The sequence below is a fragment of the Erinaceus europaeus genome, chromosome 17 (genome assembly GCF_950295315.1).
Source record: "Erinaceus europaeus chromosome 17, mEriEur2.1, whole genome shotgun sequence".
Classification (NCBI taxonomy): Eukaryota; Metazoa; Chordata; class Mammalia; order Eulipotyphla; family Erinaceidae; genus Erinaceus; species Erinaceus europaeus.
In genome coordinates, this window is record NC_080178.1 from 47,573,418 (window position 1) to 47,594,534 (window position 21,117).

Sequence of the window (21,117 nt, forward strand, 5' to 3'; positions counted from 1 at the left end):
GGTGTTATAAACTATGTCCTGTAAGCTATCTGGAAATTAAACCACAACAAATTTGTCATCAATCTGATATTGTAAATGTACCAAAAAAAATTGTCACTAAAATGTGTTAATTCTAGTAACCTGAGTTTGCTTAAAAACCCAATGTAAAAATAGTTAAGAATCAATATATGTGACTTAAATTCGGTATGAAATTTTTGCTATATAGAGACTGCTACATGAGGTCACATAAGATGACCTTTACACGAAATTATAAAGATACCTAAACCAATTATAATCATTGAGTTATCAATTGTAGCAAACTTCTAATTTGTTACAAAGTTTTTTCATAAGTAATTGACTACAGCTATGACAAGCCTTTGCATAAAGAAGCATCTGCTCATATAGAATCCCCAGAAATCCATCTTGGACCCCTGACCTCTGACATCACCCACAATTACAGCCATCCCCCAAAACCCATGATGTGACCTGACACAATCTGTAGAACCTGATTCACAGACTCTAAAGGACAAGACTTTCCTACTGCCTTTCTCTCAACCATCGGTGTCTGCTCTTCCTGCTTCTGTTTCGCCCATCATGTTTTGGCGACTCCAGGTCACTCTCTACAGAGAAGAAAAGTTCCAGTCCTCCTCCATCAAGATAGACATGTGGCATTTATTTCCTGGCCATTGACATTGGACTGATGCTTCTATAGAACTTACTGGACACTCCCTTTATACTGCTGGACTTCTTGAAGAATGACTGTAGCAGTTCATAGAACTTTCCGCCAGTTGACTTGGGATTTTGCAATGCCAGATCACCCCTCTAGCCCCTCAGCTTATCAGGCCCCCACTCCTCCACCCATCAGGCTCACTCTGTCTCTTGCTAATCTTACTTATCCCTCCCTGTCTTGTGCTAGTTCTATTTGAAGACACTTACACGCTATCATTCTGCTTTCTTCCCAACAGGTTTCTGTTCACCCCTACACTGCTATTCCCCTGACAGAGATGAAGCCTTTTACAGACATTGACCCAGTTATATATGGCCATTAAGTAAGAGGGAGATGTTGGGGGAATTGTGAGGATATGGTTGAGCTTGGAATGGCTTGAGCCTGAGGGGTGTGTCAAACCGGTTAGTCTCTCTCTCTACGGAGAGATTGAGCAAGGAGGGACAGTAGAACCCCAAAAAGTGTGCCGCTTATCAGTCTCCCTGCCTCACAAAGTGTCCCACACTCCTGATACTATGGCAAATAGTTAAAAAGAAAGGAGGAGATGTTGGATAGTATGCCAGCTCCCCCTGGCTTCTGCTTAACCACATGCCTATATAGGGATAGATTTAATCCCATTCAAAGCTTTGGTCTATTTACATAAATCACTTTTACATTTACATAAATCACCACACTCCCTCCAGGGCATTGGTGGTTCAGTGATAGGATTCTTGCCGGCTCTGCCCCCTCCTTGTCACACTCTGATTTTCACCAGTCACTTTTCTCTCCACCCTCTCTATATCACATCCTGTTTCCACCCTACCTGGAGAGTATAAAAACAGCTGCTCTTCTGACTAAAGACACTTGGAAATTGCTTTCCAGCTCCGAGAGTTCCAGAGTGTGTCTCCTGCGAAGTTAGTGTGGCACGAGTTCCTGATCCCTCTCCCACACAGCAGCCTAGATCGGCTCCAGTTGAGTTCTCTCCAAACCAAAGAGCACTAGTTTGGGAAGAAGTAACCTCAGGCTATCCCGGCAGACATATATCAAAACACTCTAAAACTCTACAAGAATGGCATTAAAATATCTTCACTCCTTGATATCAATAAATGTCAAGGCCTGAATTCACCTATTAAAAGACACAGAGTAGGAAGATGTATCAGAAAACACAACCCAACAGTATGCTGTCTACAGGAAACCCATATAATTCAACCAGACAAACACAGACTCAAAAGTGAAAGGATGGAAAACTATCTTACAAGCCAGTGGCCCACAAAAAAGGGCAGGAACACCTATTCTCATATCTGACATGACAGACTTTAAAATAGATAAGATTAAAAAAGATAGGAATGGACACTACTTAATGCTCAGAGGATCAGTCAATCAAGAGGACTGAACAATTATTAACATCTATGCATCCCATGAGAAGCCATCTAAATACATCAAACTTCTACTGAAAGAGCTACAGCAATATATTAACAGCAACACAATCATAGTAGGGGAATTCAACACCCCACTCTCTCAACTTGACACATCATCCAGGCAGAATATCAAGAAAGACATAAGGGAGCTAAATGAAGAGATAAATAAACTGGAACTATTGGACATTGTCAGAGTCATTCATCCCAAGAAACAGGAATACACATTTTACTCAAATCCACATGGGTCATTCTCAAGGACAGACCACATATTAGGCCACAAACACAGCATCATTCAACTCAAGAGCATTGAAACCATCCCAAGCATCTTCTCAGACCAAAGTGGAATTAAACTAACACTTAACAATCAACAAAAGATTAGTAACAGTCCCAAAATGTGGAAGCTCAACAGTACACTTCTTAACAACTTCTGGGTCAAAGAAGAAATAAAGGAAGAAATCAAAATGTTTCGAGACTTCAATGAAAATGAAGACACAAGCTATCCAAATATTTGGGACACAGCTAAAGCAGTACTAAGAGGGAAGTTCATAGCTAAACAAGCACACATTAGGAAACAAGAAAAAGCAAAAATAAACTGCCTGATTGCACATCTTAAAGACCTAGAAAAAGAAGATCAAAGTAACCCTAAAGCAACCGGAAGGACAGAAATCACTAAAGTTAGGGCAGAAATAAATAACATTGAGAATAGGAAAACCATACAAAAGATCAACGAAAGTAAATGTTGGTTCTTCAAAAGAGTGAACAAAACCAACAAACCTTTAGCCAGACACACAAAACAAAAAAGGGCGAAGACCCAAATAAATCAGATAGTAAATGAAAGAGGAGATATCGCAACAGACACCACAGAAATTCAACATATCATGCGAGGCTTCTATGAACAACTATATGCCACCAATCTAGAGAACCTGTAAGAAATGTACGATTTCCTAGATACCTACCAACTTCCAAAACTAAGTAAAGAGGAAGTGGATAACATGAACAGGCCCATCACAGCTAATGAAATTAAAACAGTTATCAAAAAGCTTCCCAAAATAAAAGTCCTGGACCAGACGGTTTTACCAATGGATTCTACAGAACATTCAAAGAAGAACTAATACCTCTACTTGTAAAAGTCTTCCAGAGGATTGAAGACAGTGGAATACTCCCTTCCAGCTTCTATGAAGCCAACATCACTCTGATACCAAAAGCAGGCAGGGACACAAACAAAAAAGAAAACTCCAGACCAATATCTCTGATGAACATAGATGCAAAAATATTGAACAGAATTCAAGACAACGAGATACAGCAGTATATCAAAAAGATTGTTCATCATGACCATGTGGGGTTTATCCCAGGCATGCAAGGTTGGTTTAGTATACATAAATCAATCAATGTGATCCACCACATCAACAAAAGCAAGACCAAAAACCACATGGTCATATCAATAGATGCAGAGAAAGCCTTTGCCAAAATACAACATTCCTTTATGATCAAAACACTACAAAAATGGGAATAGATAGAAAATTCCTGAAGACAGTGGAGTCTATATATAGCAAACCTACAGCCAACATCATACTCAATGGTGAAAAACTGGAAGCATTTCCCCTCAGATCAGGTACTAGACAGGGCTGCCCACTATCACCATTACTATTCAACATAGTGTTGGAAGTTCTTGCCATAGCAATCAGGCAGGAGCAAGGAATTAAAGGCATACAGATTGGAAGAGAAGGAGTCACACTCTACTTATTTGCAGATGTCATGATAGTATACATGGAAAACCTAAAGAATCCAGCAAGAAGCTTTTGGAAATCATCAGGCAATACAGTAAGGTGTCAGGTTACAAAATTAACATTCAAACGTCAGTGGCATTCCTCTATGCAAACACTACGTTAGAAGAAATTGAAATCCAGAAATCAATTCCTTTTACTATAGCAACAGAAACAATAATATATCTTGTCGTGCTGAGCTTCACTGACAGGAGACAGACGGCCAGGGACTCATGGCTGAGCTGTACACAGTATCTCTTTATTCATGCAGGACTCAGCACTATCTAAGCCAAGCTATGCTAAACTAAAAGGAACAATCCTGTCCTATATATACTTTCCAAGTAGGGTGTGAACAAGATGTGATGTAGAGAGGGTGGAGAGAAAAGTGACTGGTGAAAATCAGGGTGTGACAAGGAGAGGGGGCGGAGCAGGTGAGAATTCTACCACTGAACCACCAATGCCCTGGAGGGAGGGTGGTGCATAGTTAGTGATTTATGTAAATAGACTGCAGCTTTGAGTGGGATCAGACCAATCCCATACAGGCATACCAGTGCTTGGTTAAGCAGGACTAGAGACAGAAGACGGGGGAGCTGGCATACTAGCCAACAATATCTAGGAGTAAATCTAACCAAAGAAGTGAAATACTTGTATACTGAAAATTATGAGTCACTACTCAAATAAATTGAAAAAGACACAAAGAAGTGGAAAGATATTCCATGTTCATGGGTTGGAAGAATTAACATCATCAAAATGAATATATTACCCAGAGCCATCTAAAATTTAATGCTATACCCATCAAGAATCCAAGCACATTTTTTTGGAGAATAGAATGCTAGAAAAGTTTAGCTGGAACCAGAAAAGACCTAGAATTGCCAAAACAATCTTGAGAAAAAAGAACAGAACCAGAGGCATCACACTCCCAGATTTCAAACTGTATTATAGGGCCATTGTCATCAAAACTGCTTGGTACTGGAACATGAATAGATACATTGAGCAGTGGAATTCAGAGCCCAGAAATGAGGCCCCACACCTACGGACATCTAATCTTTGACAAAGGTGCCCAGTCTATTAAATGCGGAAAACAGAGTCTCTTCAACAAATGATGTTGGAAACAATGGGTTGAAACATGCATAAGAATGAAACTGAATCACTGTACTTCACCAAATACAAAGGTAAATTCCAAGTGGGTCAAGGACTTGGAGGTTAGACCAGAAACTATCAGATACTTAGAGGAAAATATTGGCAGAGCTCTTTTCCGCATAAATTTCAAAGTTGCCCAACTCAACAACAAGACAACAAATAACCCCATCCAAAAATGGGGGGAGGACTTGGACAGAATATTCACCACAGAAGAGATCCAAAAGGATGAGAAACACATGAAAAAATGCTCCAAGTCTCTGATTGTCAGAGAAATGCAAATGAAGACAACAATGAGATATCACTTCACTCCTTTGAGAATGTCATACATCAGAAAAGGTAACAGCAACAAATGCTGGAGAGGGTGTGGGGTCGAAGGAACCCTCCTACACTTCTGGTGGGGATGTCAATGGTCCAACCTCTGTGGAGAACAGTCTGGAAAACTCTCAGAAGCTAGAAATGGACCTACCCAATGACCTTGCAATTCCTCTCCTGGAGATATATCCTAAGGAACACAACACATCCATCCAAAAAGATCTGTGTACACATATGTTCTTGGCAGCACAATTTGTAATAGCCAAAACTTGGAAGCAACCCAGGTGTCCAACAACAGACGAGTGGCTGAGCAAGTTATGGTATATATGCACAATGGAATACTACTCAGCTGTAAAAAAATAGTGACTTCACCGTTTTCAGACAATCTTGGATGGACCTTGGAATAATCATGTTAAGTGAAATAAGTCACAAACAGAAGAATGAATATGGGATGATCTCACTCTCAGGCAGAAGTTGAAAAACAAGATCAGAAACGAAAACATAAGTAGAACCTGAAATGTAGTTGGCATATTGCACCAAAGTAAAAGACTCTGGGGTGGGTGGGTGGAGAGAATACAGGTCCATGAAGGATGATAATTGACATAGTTGGGGTTGTATTGTTAAATTGGAAACCGGGAAATGTTATGCATGTACAAACTATTGTATTTACTGTTGAATGTAAAGCATTAATTCCCCAATAAAGAAGTAAATTAAAAAATTTAAATATTATTATTTATTATTATTGGAAAGACAGAGAGAAATAGAGAGGGGAGGAGGAAATAGAGAGGGAGAGAGACAGAGACACCTGCAGCACTGTTTCATTACTTGTGAAGATTTCCCCCTGCATGTGGAGCCAAGGGCTTGAACCCATGTCCTTGTACACTGTGATGTGTGTGCTTAATTAAAAAGGTGTGTTACTGACTGGCCCTAGTGTCTTCTTTCTCTGTCTCCCTCCCTTTCTCAATATCTCTCTGTCCTATCAAATAAAATTAAAAAATGGCCTCCACGAGCAGTGGATTTGTATTGCCAGCTACCCAACACCAGTGATAACCCTGGGAGAAAGAGACAGAGAGAGACATCTGCAAACCTGCTTTACCACTAGTGAACCATGGAAGCATGCATGGTAATGTGTGCACTTAACTAGGTGTGCCACTGCCCAGCACCCTAAAATCAAAAGAGAGGCTATGTTCACATTCACAAAGTTGTATGTACTTTTATGCCATTAAATTTTGGAAATGTCATGACATATTTTTCCTATGCAAAAACGCATCATGTTTCTGACAACCCAATGTTGACAAGATGACACATATTCTTGTCATCTTTTTACATTTCCATGCCATTAAAAAAAAAAAAAACAGGTTTCCAAAATGCCGTCTAGTTCATACAGCATTTCTGATTAGTAGCTGCAAAAATATGTTAAATATATCTCAACACCAGAGGGGTAGACTTAAAATTTAGCAGGAGGCCCCAAGTTTTACTCCTAACATCACATGTCAGAGTGGTGCCCTGGCTCTCTCTCATGTTAGTATTTTAAAAGCAAAATAAAGAAAATCATAAAATATATTCTGACCACAATGGAATCAAACTATAAATCAATAAGACAAATATAACAAGGGGCTAAAGGTAAATTCATAGCACCAAATGCTTATCTTAGTATAAAGTTTCAACTAGGCAATAAATTCCGACTGAAGAAACTCATATTCCTCCAGGAAGAAGTCCTGCTGCTGTAGCTATCTTCTGTTCTCTGGCACCTGATTTCCACTACAAAGTTCATGCCATGGCAGTTGCCTGAAGTGAGGGAAACAAACTTAGATTCTTTTTTAAAATATTTATTTATTTGTTCATTCCATTTTGTTGCCCTTATTTTATTGTTGTAGTTATTATTGTTGTTGTTATTGAGTCATCCTAGTTGGATAGGACAGAGGGAAATGGAGAGCAGAGGGGAAGATAGAGAGGGGGAGAGAAAGATAGACACCTGCAGACCCACTTCATCACTTGTGAAGCACAGCCCCCCCCCCCCGCAGATGGGGAGCCAGGGGCTCGAACTGGTGTCTTTAAACCAATCCTTGTGCTTTGCGCCATGTGTGCTTAACCTGCTGAGTTACCACCCGACTCTGGACCTGAGATTCAATTGAGATGAGCACTCATGAACTTCTGAAGAATAGAGTAGTGGGCTGACCTCAAGTACAGTGTAAGCATCCAACTCACCCCTTTACCTAATCACTCATTACTCATCTATTTAGAAGAGCTTTTTTTCATCTTTTTAAATTTTATTTATTTATTCCCTTTGTTGCCCTTGTTGTTTTATTGTTGTAGTTATTATTGTTGTTGTCATTGTTGGATAGGACAGAGAGAAATGGAGAGAGGAGGGGAAGACAGAGAGCAGGAGAGAAAGATAGACACCTGAAGACCTGCTTCACCATCTGTGAAGCGACTCCCCTGCAGGTGGGGAGCCAGGGTTCGAACCGTAGAAAAGCTTTTTTCTAAGTATGAAAAGACTGTAGAGTTTACTACAGTAAAAGACAAAGGTATTGGGTTAGGGACATGGCATAACAGTTATGCAAAAAGATGTTCTTGCCTGAGGCACCAAAGGTCCCAGGTTCAATCCTCAGCATCACCATAAGCCAGAGCCGAGCAGTGCTCTGGTTCCGTGAGATAGGGCCTATATTCACATGTATCCATAAATTAGGATAAAAAATTTAAAAAAAAATTAGGGCAGACTATATACCTGAAAGCAAAAGGGCACAATAGTCTGTAGTGAGTCAGTATATGCAGCAAGCAAGCAGAAAGACCTAAAGAGACACCATAAAGTTCCTAATGAAATAGTGTTAGATACCCTCCTCACCTACTTCCTATTATACTTCCCTCAGTCACTCCAAAGCTAACCTTATCAAAGTAAGGACTACAAAAGCTGAATAAAGGCAAGAAACATCGCAAGGAGTGGCATAAGGATCCTGGTTAGAGCCCCTAGCTCCCCACCTACAGGGGAGTCGCTTCACAGGCGGTGAAGCAGGTCTGCAGGTGTCTATCTTTCTCTCCCCCTCTCTGTCTTCCCCTCCTCTCTCCATTTCTCTCTGTCCTATCCAACAATGACGACAACAATAATAACTACAAGAACAATGAAAAACAAGGGCAACAACAGAGAAAATAAATAAATAAATAAATATAAAAAATTAAAAAGGCAAGAGACTGGCATACTTTGATGATGACTCTTTAGTCACTATCAGGCCACCCCATCAGCTGGGGCCCTAGTCAGGGAGTCCAGAGTATCCCATACATACATGATAGGCTTAGATCTCAAATAGATTCCTCTCACCATTGCTAATGGTCGTATCTATGAGGAGCAACACTATATACCTCTCTGTGGATCCCCATAGGACCTTGTCCTCAATGTGGATCAAAAACGGTACAGAATGTTTCATCCTCTGAGAGGAGGATGGATAAAATACTCTATGCTACACCTGAGGAAGATGGGTCCTGAAACTGGGGCAGCTTGAAACGCTCCTACTCATGACCACAGAATGTGAGCTCAGATCTATAGGGATGCAGAGGTCACATAGGCTCCTAAGCTGAATATGGGCCCAGGATCAGATCAAATTGATGAGGTTTACAGTCCACAATATTTATACACCTTTCCCATATTTGGGAACTACTCTCTTCCCTGATACAGCTTTCGGGTCCTTTTTCCAGTCATGATATCATCTCCCCAGACAGTAACTTAGATCCACTTTCATGTCAAATGTCATTCTCAGGAAGAAAAAAAAAACACAACTAGTATAGTCATGGGTCCTTTGGAATATAACTAAAATAGGCTTACTAGCTATCTACAAAACAGAGACCACCCCAACCCCAAACTCTTCATCTGCACTTTTATAGCCTTTAGGTTCATGATTAGTCAACAATTTGTTTGGCTTTATATATTAACTCTTTTTTCAGCCACCAGGGTCTAGATGCTAACATGATGCCAACCGGACTTCCCTGGACAGATGACCCCATCATCTGGAGCCCCACTTCCCCAGATGACCCCATGTCCTGGAGCCCCACTTCCCCAGAACCCCACCCCACTAGGGAAAGAGAGAGACAGCCTAGGAGAATGGATCAACCTGCTAATGCCCATCTTCAGCAGGCAAGCAATTATAGAAGCCAGACCTTCCATCTTCTGGACCCCATGACCCTGGGTCGATACTCCCAGAGGGATAAAAAATAAGAAGCTATCAAGGGAGTGGATGGGACACAGAGTTCTAGTGGTGAAAAGTTTGTGGAGTTGTACCCCTCTTATGCTGTGGTTTTAGTCAGTGTTTCCTTTATATAAATAAAAATTAAGATATAAAACAAAATAAGGAAGAATGAAATTGCCACATTCATTTGTTTGATCACTTACATAAGGAATGCACAGACCACCAGAGGCTATAAACAAAAATTATTTGGTAGTGATAAAAGCAAGTGATCACTTCACTGGGGGATGAAACTACCTCGATAAATCTAAGCATTGTGGGGCCGGGTGGTGGCGCACCTGGTTGAGCGCACATGTTACAGTGCGCAAGGACCCAGGTTGAAGCCCCTGGCCCCCACCTGCAGGAGGAAAGCTCTGCGAGTGGCGAAGCAGGGCTGCAGGTGTCTCTCTGTCTATCTCCCCCTACTCTCAATTTCTGGCTGTCTCTATCCAATAAGTAAATATAATTTTAAAAAATTTAAAAAAAATCTAAGTATTGCAAATGTGGAGTGGGTACATTACACCCGTCTCAGAATTATGCTTGGGCCACATGAAGCTCCAAGGAGGGAAGAGAGAGAGAAAAACCCCATACCAGGAGAAACAGCAGAAAAAAAGTTAAGTTGAAGGGGGGATTCTTCTCATAAGTAGCTCTGTCACTTCACTTTCAAACAAACCTGAAGCCACCCAGTCTGGGAGGTACTGTGACATCAAATGAGTCAGAACACCCAAGTATAAAGAAGTGTACCTATTTCAGTGGAGGGGAATTAACTCAGGGGAAGGGGAGACTGCAAAATGGTTCTGCATAAAATTTCATGCCTGAGTCTCCAAGGCCCCAGGCTCAGTCGTCAGCACTGCCATAAGCCATAGTTGAGCAGTGCAATGGTAGGTAGGTAGGACACACTTAGTATTTAAAATTATATTATGAGGGAACAAGAGAGAGTTCATCACACAGCGCAATGCCCCGATCTGAAGCCCAGCACTATATGGTGGGTACTATGGAAAAAGGAGCTCTGGTGCTGCGGTGTCTCTCCTTCTATCAGAACAAAAAAGCATCCCATTCAAGTGCCAATTAGAAGGGACATATGCACCTCTATGTTCACAGCTGCGTTATTCAAAATAGCCAAAGTGGAAGCAGTCTGGATGACCCTCATCAGATGACTGGCCAAAGAAGTTATGACATATATATTCAATGGAATACTACTGTGCAGTTAAAAAGATGATATTGTGTCCTTTGGGACAAATGGATGGAACTGAAGGTGATTATGCTTAGTGAAATAAGTAAACAGATGAAAGAAAACTACCAGATAGTTTCACTCATATGTAGAATTTAGAGAACTGATTTACATGAACTTATCAAAGGGTGGGGCATCCAAACAAAACAGAAGCAAGGAAACTGTTAAGAATTAAGAGAACTACAGTGGTTAGCTTTGGGAGGTGGAAGGGTGGACATGGTATGGAACTATAAAGTGTATATCTTATAATCTTGTAACCAACTATTAATAGTAAGTAACTTAAACCCAGTTCCTTAACACACAAACCTGTATTATGTCTTGGGTTGCAGGAAAAGTAATGAAGTACTTTTCTATGTAAAATGTGTCATGACTTTTCTGACAACCCCACAAATATCATTAAAAAACACTATCAAGCAAGAATTAACATCATTAATGTGAATATACTACCCAGAGCCATCTACAAATTTAATGATATCCCCATCAGGATCCCAAACACATTTTTAGGAGAACACATGTTACAAATGTTTATCTGGAACCAGAAAAGACCTAGAATTGCGAAAACAATCTTGAGTAGAAAGAACAGAACTAGAGGCATCACACTCCCAGATCTCAAAATTGTATTATGGGGTCACTGTCATCAAAACTGCTTGCTAATGGAACATGAATAGACACACTGCCCAGTGGAATAGAAGTGAGAACCCAGAAGTAAGCCCCCACATCATGGACATCTAATCTTTGACAAAGGTGCCCAGACTATTAAATGGAGAAAGCAGAGTCTCTTCAACAAATGGTGTTGGAAAAAATGGGTTGAAACATGCAGAAGAATGAAACTGAATCACATAACAATAGTTTAATAATCAAAATATATAAATAGCTTGCCAAACTCAACAACAAGAAAACAAATGACCACATCCAAAAATGGCGAGAAGCCATGGGCAGAATATTCACAACAGAAGAGACTCAAAAGGCCATGAAACACATGAAAAAATTCTCCAAGTCTTTGATTGTTAGAGAAATGCAAATAAAGACAACCATCAGATACCACTTCTCTTCTGTGTGTATGTCATACATCAGAAAAGATAGCAGCAACAAATGCTGCAGAGGTTGTGGGGTCAAAGGAACCTTCCTGAACTGCTGGTGGGAATGTAAATTGGTCCAGCCTTTGGGGAGAGCATTCTGGAGAACTCTCAGAAGACTAGAAATGGACCTGCCCTACGATCCTGCAATTCCTCTCCTGGGGATATATCCTAAGGAATACAACACACCCTTCCAAAAGATTTGTGTTCACAGAAGCACAATTTGTAATAGCCAAAACCTGGACACAACCCAGGTGTCCAACAACAGATTAGTGAATGAGCAAGTTGAGGTCTATGTTCACAACGGAATACTACTCAGCTATTAAAAACAGTGATTTCACCATTTTCAGCGCATCTTGGATGGAACATGAAGAAATCATGTTAAGTGAAATAAGTCAGAAACAGAAGGATGAATATGGGATGAACTCACTCTCAGGCAGAAGTTGAAAAACAAGATCAGAAGAGAAAACACAAGTAGAACCTGAACTAGAGTTGGTAGATTACACCAAATTAAAAGACTCTGGGTTGGGGGTGGGGGGAGAGTGTAGGTCCTAGAAAAGGATGACAGAGGACCTATTGAGGATTGTATTGTTATGTGGAAAACTGAGAAATGTTATGCATGTACAAACTATTGTATTTACTGTGGTATGCAAAACACTACTCTCCCAACAAAGAAATAAAAAAAAGAGTATGGATCAAGGGTTGGGGGTAGACAGCAAATGGTTATGCAAAGGTACTCTCATGCCTGAGGCTCTAAAGACCCAAGTGCACTCCCTCATACCACCATAAGCCAGAGCTGAGCAGTCCTTTGGTAAAAAAAAGAATATGGAGCAAAAACCAAGAAACTTCCTTCAGGTTTTCACCTGTAAGATAAAAACCTCGATTCTATAAGTCAGTGAAGCTGGCAGATTCCATGAGACAAATCATATTCTTTCTTGTAAGGGAAGAGGCCCACAAGGGCCATGCCCAGCTACATGCACCTGAAGGTCACTGCCCTGCAGCTCTCAACTTACAGCACTCAGAACTTCATCTCTGTGCCCTTCCACACTACCAAATATTGCCACCAGAGTGTCTGTCTAGCACAGACAAAAAAAAAAAAAAGGTCAAAATCACTTACTGTAGACTTTTATATAGTAATATATAGTAACTTGAAAAGTTTGGACTTTGGGAGTCAGGCGGTAGCGCAGTGTGTTAAGTGCAGGTTGAGCAGAGCGCAAGGACCAGCATAAGAATCCCAGATCTAGCCCATGTCTCCCCCACCTGCAGGGGAGTTGCTCCAGTGGTGAAGGAAGTCTGTAGGTGTTTATCTTTCCCTCCCCCTTTCTGTCTTCTCCTCCTCTCTCGATTTTTCTCTGTCCTATGCAACAACAATTACAACAGCAATAATAACAACGATATGCAACAAGGGAAACAACAGGGCAAAATAAATAAATTTTTTTTAAAAAAGCTTGGACATCAGCTGTGTAAAGTACAAAAATGGGATTATACTGCAACTTTAAATATTTGTATCTCATGTAAATTTACAGGTATGAGCTCAAACTTTCAAAAGCAGAAAAAAAAATACCTTTAGGTCTTAAAAACATTTTAGAACAGGCAAACATAACTTACTTTTATAGTATGCTTACTTGGCCGTGCACTTTTGAGCCCAGTTTGAGCCCCCAAAGTACTGAAGGAAGCTTCAGTGCTATGACAGTTTTCCTGAATGAGGAGAAATACTTCTGAGGTAGTACTCAGGGGTGCACTGAGGGGGTAAGTGGGAGAAGAGGGGAGAGGGGAGAGGAGAGGGGGGGAAGTGCAATTGCACTACAACTGAACCAGAAACCTACCTTTATGCACTACATTGTTATGGATTAATAATCCTAATTATGCCTCTACATACAGCCACAGCCTGCAGAAGATGGCTGGTATTGCTATCATATGTCCAACCACAAGTGTAAACATTTTCATCAGCCTAAGATATGTCAGTTAACAAGTTACTGTTTTCAAAAAGTAAAAGGGTTATAATTCAACACGTGGAGGTTCTCAAGAACCGATAAAAGTTTCTGACACAGAAGTTCTCATTTCTCTTTACACCATTAGATTTAAACAAGTCTTTTCATCAAAAAGCTACATGGAGGGGTGGCACACAGGGTTAGGAGCACATAGTGCAGAGTGCGAAGACTGGCTCAAGAATGCTGGTTCAAGCCCCAGACTTCCACCTGCAGGGAGGATTGCTTCACAATGGGCAAAGCAGATCTGCAGGTATCTTTCTCTCCCCCTCTCAATTTCTCCATCCTATCCAAAACAAAAACAATAACAATAGCAATAACAATGGAACAAAGATGGCTACCAGGAGCAATGGATTTGGATTTGTAATGCAGGCATTAAGTCCCAGGGATGACCCTGGAGACAAAAAGAAATATCTACAGCATGTGATAAACAAAAGCAATGCCTTCCACTCAATATTTTTTTATTATTTGGCTCTTTGCTGCACTACTCAACTCTGCAGTGACAGCCAGACACTGCTTGTGTACCAATGAAGTTTATTTACCCAAACACTGGCCAGGGCCAGGGAGGCAGCCCTGCAAGCTGCACACCAAGCTTGTATGACTGAAACTCCTGAGGTTCAGCTTCACTCCAAGACACCACCATATGCCAGAACCAGGCAGTGCTCTGATCTCTTCCCAACTTTCACAAAGATCAGTAACTATTGAACAAATCAAGTGGCCATCACCCAAGACTACAGCATACTGGCCCTTGCTGTATTCCAACTAGAGCCAGTCAGAAATAACTGAATGACAAGTCACCGTTCTTCCTTTCTCTTTTAATATTTTATTTATTGTAATGAGAGAGATACAGAGAGAAAGACCAGAACACTGCTCAGCTCTGGTTTTTAACGGTGTTGGAGACTGTACTGGAGACCTGGGAACTATGGGGTTCTCAGGTCAAAAATAAACAAATAAAAAACCAAACATACATATATATACACTCATACACACATATATGGTTAAAAACAGAGCACTGATTAGCTCTGGCTTATGGTAGTGCAGGGGACTGAACCTGGGACTTCAGAGCCTCAGATATGAGAGTTTCTTTGCATAACCCTTATGCTATCTACCCCCCACTGAAATAATAAAATATAAAAATCTGTCTCATGACAGGTTAGAATTATGAATCTCTGCCCTTGTGAAGCAATTACAGAAGCCAAACCTTCCATGTTCTACACCCCATAATGATCCTGGGTCCATATTACCAGAGAGATAAACAATAGGGACGTCTTCAAGGGAGGGAATGGGATAGGGAGTTCTGGTGGTGGGAACTGTGTGCAATTATACCCCTCTTATCCTATGGTCTTGCCAATATTTCCACTTTATAAATGATAAAAAATAATGTAAAAATTAGAAAACAAATGGCTTATAATTCTACAGAAATTAAAAAGAATATGAGAGGGAAAAAAACTCCCCTGAAAATCCAAATAAATATAAAAGTCATTAATACTAGCTTTGATAGGACAATTTTTTAAAAACAAACTAGCCTGAGAGATGGCACAGTGTCTAAAGCCTTGGGATCTCAGGCAAGAGGTGCTGATTTCAATCCTGGTATGCATGTGACTGTAATAATCTGGTTCTCTCTCTCATTGATAAACAAATAAATATTCTTTAAATTTTTATTGTGGGTGGGGGTAGATAGTATAATGGCTATGCAAAAAGACTCTCATGTCTGAGGCTCCAATGCCTTGTACCACTATAAACCAAAGCTGAACAGTGGTATGGTAAAAATATTAAAATAAAACAAATCAATAAAAGTTATAGTGGAAAGAGACAGAAATTAAGAGGAAAAGGAAGGCAAACACACCCACAACACTGTTTCCGCACTCATGAAGCTATTCCCCCTGTAGGTGGGGGTTGGCGACTTGGATCAGGGTCTTTACACACTGCACTCTACCAGGCATGCTACAACCCAGCCCCAGAAAGAAGAGTCTCTTTGCATAATCATTCTGTGATCTGCCCTCACCTGATAGGACAATTTCTAAAGTACTTCAGTTTTTAGAATATATATATATATATATATATATATACATGTAAAATTTAATTAAATATATACATATATATATTAAAATTACTTAATCAGAGACTGAGACTCCAAAACCAAAGCACTGCTCAGCTCTGGCTATGGGTGATACTGGGGTTTCTATCTGGGTCCTTAAAGAGACAGAGATGAATGCCTTTTGTATAATCATTTTGATATCTCCTGAGCCTGTAGCTTTATACAAAAAACAGCCAAGCCAACTACATAAACTTCAAAGACATCACAATTCAGTATTTATGCACACACCTGCATCGACCAGCTCACATCCAGGAAGACTTACTCTTTTGATTCCTACAGTTGCGAACACTAATGGATCCCTTCTTTACTGAGCCAGTTAACCTGAACCCCAAACAGTGGCTGGTTGTGACCCTCCTATAAAATAAACATGAAGCAAAACAAATGAATATTTTAGAAATCAAAAACAGGGTAAGCCACTTGACCATTTCTCCATACAACATTCTTCCAAAATTCTGGAAGCCACTGTTTTATATATCATCACTTTCTGATACCTAAAGAGACTTAACAGTCCAGTTATGACATTTTGAAGAAATTTATTTTATTTATTTAATATTGGATAGAGATAGAGAGTAATTGAGAGGGGAGCAGAGGGAGAGACTGGGACACTTGTAACTCTGCTTTACCTCTTGCGAAGCTCTCCCCCTGCTTGTGGGGGGGACCAGAGGCTTGAACCCATGTCCTTGCACACTGTACTGTGTGTGCTTAACCAGGTGCCCCACCACCTGGCCCCCAGTTATGACATTTTCAAACACTGGCTGCATGGTAACATTTTGTTACAAAGACTTAACTTAGAGGCTTGGTGACAAGTACTTATCTAGAAAACTGCTTGAAACTTGCTTTCTATTTTCTTAAACCATCATAAGATTTTGAATCAAAATCAGTACTTTTAATGACTCTTCCTCTGTGTGCTTTCCCCCTACACCTCAGTCAGCTTCTCAGCCCTTCTGCTAAAGAATGTGGTCTTCAGGACATCAGTGGGCTTTGGGAGCTCTCCCTCCAGAGCCCTGTAGCAGCCCTAACACACCACATCAGGTATGGGAGTAGCTCCAGTCTTAATTCTGGCAGCGTTTTCCAGTGTCTGCACTCTGCACAAGGTCCAGTGTTTAACAGGGTGGACAACTGAGCAAAAGTTCTGACTCCTCTTTAAGTGGTAATGCTTCTTACCAACTTTCCCAAAGTAACCTTGGTGTAATGGAGGTCTCCCATGCAAACCTAGTGGTCAAACCACTAAGGAAGTGCCCTGATATCTCCCTCTTGTGGACATCATTTTTAGTACATATCAATGTAATGCATATCCCTGCCCTGGTGACTGACTATGCCAGGAAGGCCATAGCAAGAGAATAAGGTCAGCAGTGACCCTCCAAGGACCCTAGCACACTAAGACAAAAGATGGTACCCAAGAATGACTCTGGTTTCAATAACCCACAGCTCCAAAATGGAAAAGGAACAGATGTAGAGGAAAACACCTAAAAGCACCAGTCAACCCTCCCTCTTATCAATAGAATCTACTGAGGAAGCAATTTTCACCACCCCCAGGGTTATCGCTGGGATTCCGTGTCAGCACTACTAATCCACCTCTCCCAGTGGCCATTTTTTGTTTTCATTTTTTCCCCAGTTTGACAAGACAGAGAGAAATAGAGAGGGGAAGGGGAGATAGAGAATGGGAGGGAGAAATATGTGCTTCACTGCTTGTGAAGTGTGACCCTGCAGGTGGGGAATGTGGGCTCAAACCTGTGTCCTTGAACTTGCACTTGGAGATAATGGGCACTAAATCAGGTGTGCCACCACCAGTCTCCCCTGAGGGCATAATTACTTATGTAACCTAGTCTGTCTTCCCCAAATACTCAACAATCAAAAATGTATTACATTTATACCCTCTCCTTACACACACACTCTCACCCCCCCACACACACACTTGTTTTTACTTCTGCTCAGCTCTGGCTTATAGTGGTGCTGGAGAGTGAACTTGAGATCTTTGGAGCCTCAGACATGAAAGTCTCTTTTGCATAACTATTACGCTATCTCCCCAGCCCACATTTATACCCTTTTCTTTGAAAGCAATCACAAGCAACAAACAAAACATATATGTATGAACTGCACAGAAATATCACTCGATTCATAGAGACTTAAGGTTAAATGGTCAACTATTTTTACAAACAAGTGCTCCTTATATTTTTTAAGATTTTTATCAAAAGAGTAACATTTCCCACAATAGCTAATTTGAATAAAAACATAGACAAAATAGTCTGCTGTGCCAAGTATTACCCATTTAAAACAAAGCAAAGCAAAAAGTTAAGCAATACAAAATGACTATGTATCTCAACTACAAAACAGAAAACTTGAGAGTAATGTAAATTGGAATTACTCTAAACTGGACAGTTTCTTAAAGATGCTTTCCACTGCAAAGTAACTGTAATGCTGAGTGTTCAGCACGTACCTTGAGACTATTCACACAGTTGAAGGAGGATTTACATTTCTTTGACTTCCATTTCCCTTCCACCAGCTTTTCCTTCCATGTGTATTCAGGGTATTTGTAGGTGTATTGGGGCATTCTGTATTTGTGCCACTTTCTACACTGACAGCATCATCCTGCAAGGAATAAGTTTAGGGAAAAAAATCCACCAAGTGTTAACACTCTTTTTTAGTAGCAAATTACTTTTACTGGATAGCCTGACTGATCTAAAAAGAAAAAGCATTTTCTAAGAAACAGACTTTTTTGTTTCCAAATAAAGATTAAAAAGCATACCAGCTGGTGTCAGCAGGCTCACCTGTGGAGTGTACAGGCTACCATGTCTAAGACCCTGGGTCTGAGTCCCAGGCTACCATAGAAGACAGATTGTGGGGTGGGGGTAGGGCTTCAGGAGTATTGGAGTGTGCTGTGGGGTCTCTGCTGTCTCTCTATCTCTCTTATATCTCACCTATCATCTAGAGAAAAGAAAAAAGGGGAAGGTTGGGGACAGCAGATGGCTTACCAAGGTGCCAGCACAAGTCACCACATGGTAACATCTTGGATGGATGGGGGGTTTGCCAAGTGGTGGAGTGGTGTTACAGTCTATCTCATTATCTGTCACTTACCCTTTATCACAAGAAGAAAAAAAGAAGAAACTGGACACTACAAACAGTAGAGTCCTCTAAGCATTAAAGTCCCAAGTGCATTCTAGAATTGTTGACTTGACATATCAGCAAAAAATACAAAGAAAGCACCCCCAGTGAGAATGGTCGGAATGATACTACCTCTATGTGGCCTCATGTGTGCCAGTCTCTTTAATATTCTGGCTTATTTCGCATAACTGATCTTTTGCTTGGGAGGGCTGCAGGTTTCAAACTCACTTGCACTTAACCTGCTGTGATACCTCCGACTCCCTATCTGTGGGAATTCTAACCTACTAACTGTATCCAGTCTCAGCTTCTAATCACTACAAAAACTTGCCTAACAAAATTTAAGAGAATAAAACATTTCCCAAGGACAGGAGTAAATGAGGTAAAAAATGTCAACTCCTGGTGGTGCAAAACACAAGGACTGGTGTAAGGATCCCAGTTCAAGCCCCTGCTTCCCCTCCCGAAGGGGAGTCGCTTCACAAGCAGTGAAGCAGGTCTGCAGGTGTCTTTCTCTCCCCCCTCTGTCTTCCCCTCCTCTCTCCATTTCTCTCTCTGTCCTATCCAACAACAACGATATCAATAATAACTACAACAATAAAACACGGGCAACAAAATATAAACTCCCAATACAGAGTAATATTGGAACTCAAGCAGGAAAGGAAAAATGATGTAAAATGCAGTCTCCAGAAATTTCAAGTACAAATACCACAGGCAAGCCCCCACTATCTTGTATACTTTGAAAGTCAAGGCCTAGCTTGCAAAGGCTGTGTCTGTGCTGGTGTATTTCAGTGATGGAGACTCTAGGGACTAGATGTGTAAGATGTAACCTTACTCCTAACAGGGGTCCAAAGCAAATAAACATCACACACCCTGAGAAACTTACACCAGCCTCCTGTGACAAACCAGTTTAAGCTATGATCTTGCGATCTATCAGAAGAGGCTTCATATTTTAGAAGAGCAACTTTGAACACATCGTCACTGAGACAGTTTGAGGACCTCACTGGATAGAAACTTCACAATGAAACTGGGCTTAGTGGTAATATTCTTTTTTTTTTTTCTTTTCCTTTTTATCAGAGTATGGCTCAGCACGGGCTGCTGGTGGTGCTGGGGGCTGAATTTGGAACTCTGGAGCCTCAGGCAGAAAAGTGATTGTGCAGAACCATTATGCAGGTCTCCCTTGCCCTAATAATGCCAACCTGTTATTATTATTCCATGTCTCGTGACTGCCTCAACACAGTCAGTCAATACAGGCCTAGATGATTCACCAAGGTTCATGGCAGAGCTTAAAAAATTTAGTAATAGTCATCATAATCATAACAGTAATAGATCCGACTCTGGAAGTTGGGGAGGAGGCACAGCAGGCAGGGTGCAGGTTTTGCAAACGCAAGGTCGCAGGTTCGAACCCCCAGTCCGCACATGCCAGGTTCCTGCTCCAGTCTCATTAACAGAACTTTTAACAATGTTTTAGAAAATTATCAATGTTATTTATTTTATTAATTTATTTTATTAATTTAATTAATTCAATTTATTAAATTATCAATGTCAATTATCAATGACCAGGGGTGGTGAAAGAAGGGGAAGGGAAGAAAGGGAAAGGGAGATAAGTCTGTAAAAACCAGAACCTCAAGAAGCCAGGAGTCCTTGCTCAGACTCCCTGCTGCCAGCGGGGTGGGAGCAGAGCACAGCCAGAGCCCTGTGCTGCCAGCCCCAGCGCCACACTCACAATCTCATCCCCAGACAGGTCCGGGTTGCTGTTCTCCTCTCCTAGCTGCTCAGCTTCTGCTTCTTAGCGGCAGGTATGTAGCTTCCTGCCTTCACAGCCGCCTCCCTCTTGGACATGTTCCCCTGCTGCCACCACTGTGGCAAAGGGCTCCCAGCCTCCGTGGGCGGGTGACCGCCACACTGCTGACAATGGGGCGCAGGGCGCCTGCCCGCACGTGTCTGTCCCGTCCACGACTGAGAGTGATTGCCCGGCTCTGAAGGCAGCGCCTCGCCTAGCCTCGCCTCGCCTCTCCTCGCTGGACCCCTGCAGGACCCCTGGCCAGCAGAGGCGGGCTCCGAGGGTTTCCCCTCAACCCCAGCTCCTACGCAAACGC

The 21,117-nt window shown here is 41.3% G+C and overlaps 1 non-coding gene and 1 pseudogene across 1 annotated transcript; both read right to left on the reverse strand.

Annotated features, from left to right (window-relative positions):
- Positions 1–20,860, reverse strand: part of LOC132533744 (polycomb protein EED-like) — a 41,229-nt pseudogene extending 20,369 nt beyond the window's left edge.
- On the reverse strand, positions 17,212–17,341 carry LOC132534171 (small nucleolar RNA SNORA3/SNORA45 family). Its single transcript, XR_009545844.1, has one exon. It is a non-coding gene; the product is annotated as a small nucleolar RNA SNORA3/SNORA45 family (small nucleolar RNA).
- Positions 20,861–21,117: the final 257 nt, after the last annotated feature.